This window comes from Schistocerca gregaria, unplaced genomic scaffold (assembly GCF_023897955.1).
Source record: "Schistocerca gregaria isolate iqSchGreg1 unplaced genomic scaffold, iqSchGreg1.2 ptg000422l, whole genome shotgun sequence".
In the NCBI taxonomy this organism is placed as follows: Eukaryota; Metazoa; Arthropoda; class Insecta; order Orthoptera; family Acrididae; genus Schistocerca; species Schistocerca gregaria.
In genome coordinates, this window is record NW_026061853.1 from 7,084,138 (window position 1) to 7,096,582 (window position 12,445).

General features: G+C 41.3%; 1 non-coding gene across 1 annotated transcript; it reads left to right on the forward strand.

Annotated features, from left to right (window-relative positions):
* The first annotated feature begins 11,106 nt into the window (after positions 1-11,106).
* Trnat-ugu (transfer RNA threonine (anticodon UGU)) lies at positions 11,107-11,181 on the forward strand. The gene has a single exon. It is a non-coding gene; the product is annotated as a tRNA-Thr (tRNA).
* The last annotated feature ends 1,264 nt before the right edge of the window (positions 11,182-12,445 follow it).

Sequence of the window (12,445 nt, forward strand, 5' to 3'; positions counted from 1 at the left end):
TATCCGTTTATGTCGAGATATCGATTTAGTTTGATATACCGAAACAAATCGGGTTGTCTGTTTATTTCGAGCTATCGATATATTTCCATGTGTCGGTGTACTTCAGATATCGATTCCTTTCGAGATATCGATAAATTTCAAGAAACCTCTATATCTCAAGTAATCCATAAATTTCTAGATATTGTATTTTTAGAGATATCTTTATATTACTAGGTACCAATATATTTCAAGATATCGATATATTTCTATACCTTGATTTATCTCGAGAGGTCCGTGAGATTCGAGATATCGTTCTATATGGTAAGCTGAAATGCGTATACATGTCGATATATTTCGGGATATCGAATCATTTCGATGTAGCTGTCTTTTGGAGGTGTCGATTTATTTCGAAGTTTCGATTTTTTTCATGGTGTCGATTTATTTCGAGGTTGCGATTTATTTCGGGTTGGCGATTTATTTCTGGGTGTGGATTTATTTCGAGGTGTCGATATATTTCGAGGTGACGATATATTTCGACGTTACTTGTCGACTGCATCAGCTTAGAACCTATTTCGTACAGAGTGGTGCGACTGCATACCTCAGAAGGCGACATTGATATCCAGACGATGAATGTAAACGTTTCCGAGAGAAAAGCGTCCAATGTGACGAATTGGCACTACGTCATTATGAAAACAAATGACGGAAACGTGAGGTTTCTGCCACTCAAAGTGCTGCCAACTTTCACCCCACCCCCTCCTCACTCTCCCCAGTCGTGGCGATCAGCTGGTGTGATAGAAATGGACACAGGAAAGTAATAACGTTCCATGAAATCCCATTCTAGGGAGGTTCAAGGGTAAATGTTCCAGACGGTTTATTTGCATTAAGACACACATACTGGACATCTACAATGTCACATCTGCCAGATCGTTTCTATTGTCAGCAGTGGAAAACAAAACAGCGTACTGAAAAAGCCATAGTGAGACGCGGTTTTTGGTAGACGAAATAATAGGAATACTCTAGGCACTGATAATGATGATCTAATGAGAATTCTGGTATTGTTTTGAAAGATGCATTTAAATATGCATTGAACGTAGCTCCAAATTATTTTGAGAACTATAATTGCGGTATGATGGATCTACATTGGAGATTTGGTAATGCATAACATTTCGATCTGAGAATACTTTACGTGATAGAACGGCATTGACCTTGTGTGTCATTAGGGTAAAGTTAATTTGCCGCCATTAACATAAAATTTATCCGCCATTAACATAAAATGTATTTTTCAGCTTACTTCAATAAGGACTCACTTCAGATGATTGGACAACTAAAGAGAACTCAAACCGTTATTTTAATAGTATTCGTAGGTCCAATGCAGCATTTACCGTGGACAGTCCCTGAGTCAAGACTGTCAGTTTTATGTAGGGAGCACTCCTTTAAGAAAGCACTCCGTGTTCAGGCCACAAGTGGCCAGTCAGGACCATCCGACCGCCACGTCATTCTCACTGAGGGTGGAGGAGGAGCTGGCTCTCCCACTCGTTGTGGTAGTTTCCTTTGACTGGAGCCGCTACTATTCGGTCGAGTAGTTCCTCAATTGGCATCGCAAGGCTGAGTGCAACCCGAAAAATGCCAACAGCGCATAGCGGCCCATATGGTCACCCATCCAAGTGCCGACCACGCCCGAAAGTGCTAAACTTCAGTGATCTGACGGGAACCGGTGTATCCACTGCGGCAAGGCCGTTGCCCCTACCACTTTTACATGATATTTTTGATCGTAGATCAGGTCTGATGGCTGGAAAGAATGGACGTTTACCATGTTATGCACATTTATATTTTCACTACGTCGACACAGCTGGTCCAATTTCGACCAGCGGTGATGGTAGCCATAATGATCGAGCCAAGCATCCTGTGTACATTGGTTGCACCCAAGTGTGTGGGGATCACAGCATTCGTGACATTTAAATTTGTTACTTCTTTGCTACTATATTCGCAATAAATTTTGCAGACAGTATCCGCATATGACGCTGAATGCACCTACAAAATTATATCATTGTACGACACATGTTTCAGGAGATACGTCATAAAAACTCAGGACAAGGCCAGACGCTGCATAGTACGGACGTGGACGCACAGCTGTAAATAAATGCCTGGTCAACACCAAGCTTTTCCGCTAGTCATCTATAAAGATAAAAAATCCCCAATATTGTCCACCAGCATATTTTTGAAAAACCTTTATTTTGTCATCCATTTCTTTTTCCTGTAAAAATCGTAAAAGCCGCATCATTGTGTTTTTAAAAATAGTTTCCTATTGTCATCTCTTTTTATGTATTTTAAACCATTTATCGCTTGTGTAACCTGTGGCTACAAGTCCATTCCCTTTATGGGGTAATCGAAATAATGAACAACGGAAAAAAGTGTGGGTCAATTTCTTCCTCATTTTTCGGAACTTCTGATAATAGTAAATCGTTGGCTGTTTGAGGGCGTGGTAGGTACATACAAGAGATTAGTGTAAGATTAGAATTTGGGTTAGATACAGTGCCAGGAGGTTCTGTTTCTATCTGGCTAGCTTCAAAGTACTTCACCATCTACTAAGTGATGCGTTTCATTGTGAATGGTGTGGTCTGTGCTAGGTCTACCCTTTACTCCACAATGCTGTTCCTTCGATGCTATTAAAACCAGGATGTTATCAAAATATATGCACAGTGGCAGACTGGAGTCTGCATAAATATTTCCAGTGGTGGGGAGGGGGGAAGGGGCGTCGGGGCTGGAGTGCATGATTCTGAAACTGGCACTCTGTGTACAAATCAGCTGGTCAGTTACGAGGTGCATCAAGCTACAAGACCCTAACTCTATAAGCGCTACAACTGGTCAAAGCTAAGGTTTAGCAGTATTGTGGAGAATTCTTATCTGGAAGAGTATGAGTATACTGTAACGAATAAAAACTCTTTACTCCAGATTCCAAGGATGGTTAGGGGCGACGGGTGAAAGTGCCCTTTTGCCTATCCTCCCCTCCCCACCTCCTCCCCTCCCCCTCCCCTTCCCCCTCGCAGACGCCAATGGTTGGCCCGTTCATTTTGAGAACATCAGAGTTGCAGTAACCTTTCTGAGAAACTGTTCTAGATGTCCTTGCGCGTCAATCTTACCACTCACAACAGCAGTGGGAATGTCGGTTATCGCTCAAACAACTGGTTTTCGGCTCTTATCAGTTTCCCAGCCTCACTTTAACCTAATTGTTAAAGCCCGTCACAATACCAGTTCTTGTAATAACCGATTTTCAGTATTTTGTTTACATTATTTCCTCTTGTAAACGTAGAAATCAAACAAAGATAAAAATTTTTACTTTCTCAGTTTCTTGATAAATGGAATCAAAACGTCAAATACATTTATGATGACCTGCAGCCGTCCAGAACGAAATTAGAATTATATTAATACCGTCAGCTGCTCACGGGTGTCGATATATATCAACGGGGACAGGTGACAATGTGTGCCTGTCTGGGACTCGAACCCGGGATCTCCTGCTTACATGGCAGGCTCTCTGCCCATCTGAGCCACCGAGGGCACAGACGATAGTGTGACTGCAGGTACTATCTCGCGCACGCTTCCCGCGAGACTCACATTCTCACCTTCCATGTCCACGCACTACATTCGTAGTGTCCCACACCAACACATTCATTACTCGTGGAACACATTCTTACCAAGTCCCGTAACAGTTCGGGGAATACTTGTGCATCTTCACAGAAGAAGGTCATGGCTGGTATTGCCAGAACCATATACTTATATGGATATGGACATGTCTTCCACGAGGAATGAGTGTGTTGGAGTGGGACTCTACGACTGTAGTGTATGGACATTCAAGGTAAGAATGTGAGTCTCGCAGGAAGCGTGCGCGAGATAGTCCCTGCAGTCGAACCATACACTGTGCCCTCGGTGGCCTAGATGCATAGAGCGTCTGTCATTTTAGCAAGAGATCCCGGGTTCGAGTCCCGGTCGTGGCACACATTTTCACTTGTCCACGTTGATATTTATCAACGCCCGTGAGCAACTGACGGTATTAATATAATTCTAATTTCTTTAAATTAAATAGTCCAATAAAACTTTGTCCGCTGTTCGCTGTTTCTCTCAAAATATAGCGAGTACTTCTATACCACAGAAAACTGCCAGTATTATCCTACTGATTTTAGTTTTTAGAACTCTGCTCAAAAATTATATTTAAATCGGTTATCACAGCACTATGCGGGCATTACGTATAATCCAGCGATAAAGAGTGAAAACTGCGGCAGGAGAACTCTCTTTTTCGTTTTAATTTCTCTGTTAACGGGTAAAAGCAGATATCGTAGACACAGGCAGCAGATCAGGCACTTTCTATTTTTATCCCGAACTATGAATGATTTGTAAAATTTTAACTTTTTTCCTTGTATGATGTCGCAAGTCGACCAAATCGACCATTGTGCTTCACTCGTACTGCATATCGTAAAATACTTCCAGGCTTCCAGATGGTGCCATTCTGTGTTACAACTGACGTTCGACAACAGCGAGAAACTGCGTCCATTCTCGCGCACTGCTTGTATAACAGGCACAGTATTGTCTCGGCAATGTTGGACCAATTCACTTGTTGCTCGTTTCTATCAGCAGTGTTATTAAAGTGGCATACATCACTTTTCCCATTTTTTCTGTAATAACACAGTATTTAAGAGCTATGGAAATCTTACGAATAAAAATTACTCGTCTTTTTTAAAAAAGGTTTATTTGAAAACTAAAAATTTTACTACGACAACTGTGGCTAATTGGTATATCTGTTTTTACGTGGTTATCAGGAAAATATAAAAAGATACTTGTTATAACCGAGAGCAAACAAATACCGAAAGACATCGGTTCTTCAGAACTAAAATACCCATGTCGTTTTAACTGATCGGTTTTTCTATCTCTAAACTGCAGTGTCGCCACAGAAAAGTGTGTCGTTCCATCAATGTACATAGCAACGTTGAGATATGTATGTGTTTATGCGCAATATCGGCAAATGGAAACACGAAGAGGTAATAAGCACATGAGCGATAGAATTTATTTCACAGTCAGAAAAGTCGAGTGACAGACAAGACTGAATCACTGTAATAGAAATTATATGGAAAGCTGTGTAAAGGAAAATTTCCAGTTCTTTCGTGGATTCCAAAATTGAAGCAAATTCCGGGACATCAAGGTGACATAGTCTTATACGGATAGTATTCCATGACTAACGTAATTGGCCCACATACTGTACTGGTATACTGATAATATTACACTACTAAGGTAATTTACCTGAAATAATTTACAAACATGTTACTATAACATTCGCTACTACTCATTACGCTAATTGACCTTCAGCCATTAAGCGCAAGCGCATATCTCAGTTATGATACGTGCGCCATCCAAAAATTTATCAAGGTGGTAACTCAACACAACTACAAACGATCATTGTGTGCAAAATAAATAGAACACCTCATAAGAAGAACATGATGGGTTTGAATCATTCCCACCGCAAAGGATGAAAAATTCAGGCTCGCACACAAGACCACTTGATAACTAACCAGAAATTCAGATTAGTTGTAGCTTCGGTGACAATCGCCTTTTTTACATTTTCCCCGTAAACTAGATAATTATGAAACGTAAGCAACTACTGTAAAATATCTGCGGCAACGGCCTTGCCGCGGAGGTTGCATCGGTTCACGTGGGATCACCGAAGTTAAGTGCGTTGTCGGGCGTTGAAGGCACTTGGATGGGTGATCATCCAGGCCGCCATGCGCTCTTGCCATTTCTCGGGGTGCACTCAGCCTCATGATGCCAATCGAGGAGCTACTCGGCCCAATAGTAGCGGCTCCGGTCAAAAAATACCAACATAACGACCGGGAGAGCAGTGTGCTGACCCCCGCCCCTCCTGTTCGCATCCTCCACGGATGATGACACGGCGGTCGGATGGTGCTGTCCCAGTAGGTCACTCGTGGCCTGAAGACGGAGTGCTTACAAAGCAAACTACTCTCCAGTGGATGGTCGTACTACTGAGACCTTGATGCCTGGCATCAATAACAGATGGCAGCATAAGAGGTTGGCTTACGCCTACTGCCGAATTTTGCGATCTGTCGTAAGCCTGCGTATGCACGTGGGGCCTTCCGTCTTAAGTGCAAGCATATCCATTGCGTTTTCTGCCGCGCGACTTGAGTGGAATGTTTCATTATTTCTGAAATATTATAGAAATGTTTTTCGTTGTATATCCTCACCATCGGTACTGAATTTACTGTAAAATTACTTGCTCACTTTTCGGAACTTCCGTTCATAGTAAATCGATACTATTTGAAGCCGTGGTAGACACGAGTCTAGTGTGCTTCACCTTCAGCACCTTCTGTGTCAGTCTCGGTTCCTATGTCCCTGATTTCACAACGAACAGTTCGTTGTCTACTGAGTATACTGTCTGTTGCACGACACTATCCCTCCCACGCTGCTAAATGTAGGTCGTCGGCAAAATATGACTGCAGTGGAACAAGGGCGTCTGCAGAAATTTCCCCAGGAGGTGGTGGTGGCATTGTTAGTGGTGTGTGTGTGTGTGTGTGTGTGTGTGTGTGTGCGTGCGTGTGTGTGTGTGTGTGTGTGGAGGCCATTACTATGAAATTCACACAGTCCAGACCGCCAAGGAAAATAAACCTTGAGATTTGGAAAGGTTGTTGATCTTATACCGCTTATACTGCATATTTCGAAATTCCACCTCTAAGGGGGATACACAGGAAATGAAAGGATTTTTGAAACATGTAGCTATTAAGGTAATTTTGAAGCTAGGCAGACGAAAATTTGTATCTGGTTTCTAGGTCAGAAATAAAGAAATATGTGTTCCAGTATTATTGGGAATTTAACCTCTATGAGGTGAAATAGTAGGTGAACATTTTATCTTGAGATAAAAAATTATGGAAGGACTATGGAAGTATTTTTAAGGCTATATCTACGAAAATTGGTATTTGACTTCAAGGTTACAAATAAGAAAATACGTATTTTCGTGTTTTTGGAAGTTCAACCCCTAAGGGGATGAAATAGAGTGAGCTGGTGCGTTTCTGGCGCCAGTTTCCGTCGATCGATGTTTCGATCTTTGAGTCGCGGTCCAGAGGACACTGCTCGCTAACCGACTGTAGTAGTTCTCTGTGCGGCCCAACATCGGGCTTACCGCGCTTACACTGGACACAGTTGCCAACAAATCGCATGCCATCGCCATATAGGTTGGGCCAAAACATGTGTTCCCGAACTCTGTTCAAGGTCTTGTAGAACCCCAAATGATCCCCTACCGCCGAATCGTGGAAATATCTGAGTGCCATGCTAACTCGTTCCTGTGGAATACAGACCTTCCCTTCACCACGGTTGTCTTCCCCTTTACACAAGACACCCCCCGCCCACCCCACCCCCCGAAGACCTCGCCATCCGCCAACTGCTGCCGAATCGGTCCCCACCCGGGGTCCTCGGCCTGTTTGCCGGCTAAGTCGCAGAAGAAGCCGGGTGTCTCGGAGAGAAGGAAATTGACCCCCAGATCCGGCTCCACGTGGCCCTTGCCTTCCCCAGACTCTGCCGCGAACATACGGATAAGAGCGTCGCCAATTCATTGTCTCTGCCACTAATATGGCGAACCTGGAGATAAGTCTCGTCATCTTAACTTCGGTATGATTTTTAGCGATCTTATTAATCAAAGTTTAAGGGCTGGCACTGGCCAAGTAACTCACGGAGGCTCATTGGTTTCAGTCCAGTTGTATTGCTCACCTGTTCTCCAGATAGGGTTGTGTAGTTTATGTCTCAGAAAATTGTCTGCTCTTGATGTGTGTTGTGTTTGAGATAACTGGCAGCGGTCGACGCTAGCATACTGGGAGCAGAGCACCACGGCGGCAGAGAGATATTTGAGGCCATGTCCTCTCCTTTACATCTTGGGTTATGTTGTCACTTTTGCGTGATTCCATCTTTCCGGTGCTGAACTATAGCATCCAAAGTTCAATTGCATTGCCATGTTGAGTATATTTCTATGTCATTCTCTGCCTCGTGGATCTCTTGTATTGATTTGAATCCTTGGTCTGCTCGCGTCTATCGCCAATTCACACGAAATATTGAAGCAACCTTATTTTAAGGGTATTGTCATATAGTCATGTTCTAGTTGTAATCATTCTAAGAATATTGTTGATTAATCAACTGAGTAAGTAAATTTGAAGGTCCGTTTAGTCAAAATTAAAGGACCCCCTTAATTGTTTTAGTCATTTTTATACAGTTTTGTTTAGGAAAGTTGGCAAGCCGAACGTTAAATATCTGTATTCTTACGCTTAATCTGTTTCTCCCCTGATTGCAAGTAGTGAGAGTTCTGCTATGAATTTTATGGACATTTGTGCTATTTAAGTAAAGCTTTACCTAAGTATATATACCTAGTCATATTCAAATTTCAAGTTTTACGGGTCTCGTTCCACTTAACGAAATTTATTTATTATTTGTCCAACTGATCTGGCCTTGTGATTTTATAATGCTTTTGATTGTAATAAAATATGTAGCAACTACAACGGATTACTATTGTGATTTTGGTGTGTCACTACCATACCCCATTTCATAGAGGATGAAATGTTTCATGAAATATATGAAAACCTGTTTTTGATACATTCAACGATTAAGAGGGTGGAATATAGGATGTAATGTTTTATGAAAGTATTTCAGTGCGAAAGAGTTTTTAAAGCGAAATCTATGAATATTGTGTTATTGAAAACTACGTGTTTCACTGTTTTTGGAACTACAACCTCCAAGAAGGTGCAATAGGGGCACAGGTTTCACTGACCCATAGCCTTCCAGCCCAACCTGCAAATTATACGGACTTGAAATTTGATGAAGGTGTAAATCTTACGCTGAAAGCATCATTTAAGAAGAGATTGTTCGAAATTTCACTCCTATGGGGGTGAAACATGGGTTGCAAGTCTTTTTTTTTAAATATGTCCCTATGTCCCTATTGAAGCTATAACTACAAAACTACGAAAATTGATATTTGGTGTCTCAGTCAGATACAAAAAAGAAACAGGTTTTTAGCATTTTCCGAAATTCTTCCATTGGGGGATAAAATAATTAGTGAAGGTTTTTTGAAAATAAATCATTATTAAAGAACTACTGAAGCATTTTTATAGCTACATCTATGAAAATAGGTATTTGACATCTCGGTTGGATGTAAAAAAAAATGTGTTTCGTTGCTTTTGGAAATTTAACTCACTAATAGAGTGAAATAGGGGATGTAATGTTTTATGAAATATTTCACTATGAAAGCATTTTTAGAATTAAATGGATGAAGATTTGAATTTGGCTCCTCGGCTCTAAATAGAAGAATACGTGTTTAATTGTTTTTGAAACCCAACCCCTAAAGGGTGTGAGATGTTTCAGAAAATGGTTCATTATGAAAGGATTGCTAAATATATCTGACAATTCGTATTCGGCTAATATGTTACAATTTTTAAAAACTACGTGTTTTTCTGGTTTTGGAACTTCGAGCATAAGGGGATGAAAATTTTAATGAAATATTTATTGCGTTATATTAAAATATTTTAAATCTGCATCTATGAAAACCGGTATTTCACTTCTCAATTAGATATAAAGAAATATGCGTTAGGGAATGAAAGACTGTACGGAGATATCACCACAAGAATACAAACGGCTTGATTAACAAAAACCTTGGACTCCAGCTGTCAGCATTGCTTTTTGATCATTCAGTAAAAGACCATGCTTCAACGGCGCTAAGTTTAGAAAGTTTAGAAAGTGTTGCAGTTTATAAAAGACATAAAAAAACGATGAAAGAAAAAAATTCTTTGCAGACCAGGAACGGTCTACGCAAGTAAAGAAGCGTATGATAAGCTAGCTCTTTATGCAAATGAGTTGGTCAGTTTAAGTTCCGAGACATGTCATGCAGCAGGAACGGAATCCTATAGTTGCTACGATTGGCTAAAGGAAAAGTTTTGCAGAATCACTCGAAATCACTTCTGCAAGTGGCTAAGAATCTCGTAATGAATAAAAATTCTGTACTGAGAATTCCAAGTTGGGAGATGCAAGATTCCTCCCCCCCCCCCCTTCCCCCTCCTCACAATGCTATCCTTCTTTACCTACAGCAAAAAATAAATAAATTAATTAATAAATAAAACTAGAGAAATTTCTACTGTGAAACTATTTGCATACAAGAGAACGGCCCTTGAAATTTAACTCTTCAAAGTTTTAAGCCCTGCTCATTCCGGATATTGATTAGAAAGTGTTAATCCACATGTGAAACCTGAGTATATAGTCCCTGTGACATTTGATCAACGGTGTTCCATAAGGACAGGTTCTCATTCAAAACGTTCGAAAATTCAATTTCTTTGTAGTTGCATTTTTTAAAGGTGTACTTGTCTAGACTCTTGGAACAGAAAGTTTTTTTTTTTAATCCGTGCCTTACAAAAGTTTCTACAGTCCATTGTTTGAAGCAGTGTCACGGCTGCCATGAGCCGCGCGGGGTACCCGCCATGTGTCCAACGCCTTGTCACGGTTCGCGCGGCTCCCCCTGTTGGAGGTTCGAGTCCTCCCTCGGGCATGGTTGTGTGTGTGTTGTCCTTAGCATAAGTTACTGTAAGTAGTGTGTAAACATAGGGACTGATGGTTCAAATGGCTCTGAGCACTTTGGGACTTAACATCTGAGGTCATCAGTTTCCTAGAACTTAGAACGACTTAAACCTAACTAAATTAAGGACATCACACACACCCATGCTCGAGGCAGGATTTGAACCTGCGACCGTAGCGGTCGCGTGGCTCCCGACTGAAGCGCCTACAACCGCTCGGCCACATCGGCCGGTCTATCATGTATTCTAGAAGAGTTGCAAGGTCGTCAGTGACGCCTGTTCTTTCGAGAGCAGTTACTATCTTCATATCTATGGTTAAACGTTACCCAGCCATTGACCTTCGTCTGTGCGAAAGTGCACAGGTTGCCGGAACTCTTACGGGAATCGTCACCTTAGTGTGAGCCAGTAATGAGTGGATGGACAAATACCTATTAAGTACATTACGTATGCGGATTGTGGACGGTTGGGGATGTGAGTCTCACGGGAAGCGTGCGAGGGATAAATTCCTGCAGTCGTGCTGTTCATGTGTGCCCTCGATGGCTCAGATGGATTGAGCGTCTGCCTTGTAAGCAGGAGATTCTGGGTTCGAGTCCCAGTAGGGGCACACTTTTCAGCTGTCCCCATCGAAGTATATCAACAACACCTGTCGGCAGCTGAGGGTTTCAATTAATTATCAGTTGTGAAGGTGATTCGATGAACCCTTTGCCAGGCACTTAAATGTGTTTTGCAGGGTATCCATATAGATGTAGATGATAACTCGTCCCGTGTCGCACGTGCTCAAAATGATTCATACTGCAGAATGCATGCAAACATACTCACCGAAAATACGGACGAATATCAAGTGCTGGCTGCCGAGTGCTGCATATCCAGCTTTGACAGATCGGCTTTTCCTGCCAAGAAGAACAGCAAGTTGCTGTCTAGGAACAATCAGAGGTAGAGGAAGGGTTGATAAATACTCCTTGACTTGCAGACTAAACGTAAATAACGAAAATACATTTTTGGTAAAAATTGGTCAAAATATAATCGGTTGCCCTCCGTATTGGATTAGCTGTTTTGAATATTGAAAATCTGACTTCAGATTCGTTTTCAGCGACATTAAAAATATATATGTAACACTCAGTTCATGCAAATCGAAGTAATAATATAACTAAATGTTTTCCCTAAACTTTGAACACATTTTTTTCGGGTAACTATTTCCTCAGAACGGCATGCAGCATAAATTAAAAGTGGTTCGTTCTCTTAACATCTACCTCTGACCCCTAAAAGTAAACACTTTTCTTAGGAACTTATAGCTATAATATGACATTTGTTAATATTAACTAATTTTTGTGTAGGCATAAGGAGTGAAACAAACCCTCAAAAATCGAACTCAAAGTTCGAATTAGCACTGTATCGTTAAATTTAAGGTTGTTTCATTGCGGTTAGGTATACGCTCCCATAAATTTTATGTTTTATCGACTGATGTTATCCATTTTCAATTTCAGAGGAATAATGTAGTATCAACTGATGTTACCCATTTTTGAATTCAGGTAACATATGAGGTGCCACACTGCACGCGCTCTGCGTACTCCAGTCTCGCAGGCCCTTGATCAAATCATAATTACGGGCGCCATTTTTTATTGAAAATCTAAAATTAAGCTCATAGTATTATCACTCGTAATTCCCAAACAGATCTTTCGAATGTATTTTCATTGTCTCAAAAAGAATTTCAAATGTACCCTTTTTTGCTCATTTGTATGAGAACCTGGCCGTAACGCCGGAATATAGTCACGAGATTTTTTTTCAGAGACGCTGTACGTTCGCGAGAAGACTTTCGTTCTGCGCGTGTCGAAGGACATTCCTCAGATATTACTGTGTGTGTGCTACTC